Here is a 1730-nt window from a genome sequence, read left to right on the forward strand (position 1 = left end):
GGGGGGGGGGGGGCTAGGGAGGGGAGCCTGCAGGCGAGGCTGAACTCTGGGCCACCTGGGCTCCGGCACTAAACTGCCCAGTCCCGTTGCTGTGTGAACTTGGGCCAGTCGCTTTGCTGTTCCCACGCCTACCCTGTGCCACGAACTACCCGCCACACGGCGATGCTTTCATTGCAAACTTTTGTTCAACTGTGGGACTCGTGAGGCTCAGTGAGGGGATTCTCACTTGGGGCCCTGCACATGCTGCTCATTCATGTCCCCTGCCTGGAGGGGCGACATGAGCGGTCAGGCTGGGCCCTGTGGCCTCTGCACTCACCGCTCCCACGGAAGCTGGGCGGTGAGAGGTGCTCCCAAGAGGGATTCAGGTGTGGCACCGCCCTTGGTGAGCCCGTCTGGGGAGCCAGGCGCCAGGCTGCTCACACCAGCTGTGGCCATCTCTTCCTGGCAACGCGGTCAGTGATAGCACGGTGGTAACTTGCCAGCGACCTGGGTGACTGCCTCATAAAAGCGCTCACCCATAAATCAGAGCTTTATTTTCCTGGAGAGGCCATTACATTCACCAGCACATGGCAGCTTGGAAGTCACAGCGTCCTTTCCACCCAGCTGCGGGCCCAGGGCGGAGACAGACACCTCCTTGGTCAGGCGAGCATCCGGGTCCAACCGTAGGAGACGCATTTGATGGGCGCACGCACAGTGGCCGCCCTGGAAACAGGGGAGCCAGATTCCTCACCAGCAGGCTGGCATGACCATGGCGCCTCCGGGGGTTAGATGCATTGCTATCTACAAAGCTTAAAACTGCCTGGCACATGGTCATCACGTTATATTATTAAATGTCTTCATTATTATTAAAATAATAAATAATTAAAAATGATAAGTACTATAAGTATGATTAAAAATAAAATGATAAATACTAGTGGATACAGGATGCCCCAAGGGGTACTTTAAAAATCATCTAAATGGGCCCTCCCTGGTGGTGCAGCAGGATAAAGCGCAGCACTAAGAAGCTAAAGCCACTTCAGCACGAGTTCGATCCCCGCCCCGGAGCTGACCACATGGCATGGCAGACCTCTCCTGTCTCCCCGCTGCTCCCCTCAGCAGTGTACTTCGTTGATCTGCCTCTTCTGCTCCCCACTCTGTCTCTGGTGAAGCCTCTCACCACCCCTGCACCTCTGGCCTGGACCCCAGCTCTGTATGCAAAAATAAAATAAATCTTAAACAAAAAATCACCTATATGAGTAACATGTGCACAGAACAAAACACTCCACCAGCACAGCCAGGGGATCGTGACGGCTCTCCCAGAGAACCCCCCGATCCCTCCCTATTGCATTTCCTGAATTGTTCCAGCCCCGAAAGCATGTGTGTGCGTGTGTGCGTGTGTGTCCCCATGTTTTTGCCCAGACCACTTGATCCTGCCTGACTCACTCCTCCACATCCACCTCTCAGCTCCCCCTAAATCAGCCCAGGCAACTCCGCCACCACCTCACGCTTTTCAAAAGCTGGGTGGTCTGAAGGCTAACCTGACAGGCACCGCCTCTAGCACGGGGGGGAGGGGTGTCTGGAGGCTGGGGTGGTGTTTATCCCCACTTTTCAGATGAGGCTGAGTCTCCTGTCACACGGCCAGGCTGACGCTGGCGCCCGGCTCTCCAGGGTTGACTAACATCCTCCCTTGGCCCCTGGGAAGGTGGTAGCCCTCCCAGACTCCCAAATGACCTGTGGGTTTGCTTGCAGCC

Source organism: Condylura cristata, unplaced genomic scaffold (genome assembly GCF_000260355.1).
Source record: "Condylura cristata isolate star-nosed mole 26May11 unplaced genomic scaffold, ConCri1.0 scaffold00029, whole genome shotgun sequence".
Lineage (NCBI taxonomy): Eukaryota > Metazoa > Chordata > Mammalia > Eulipotyphla > Talpidae > Condylura > Condylura cristata.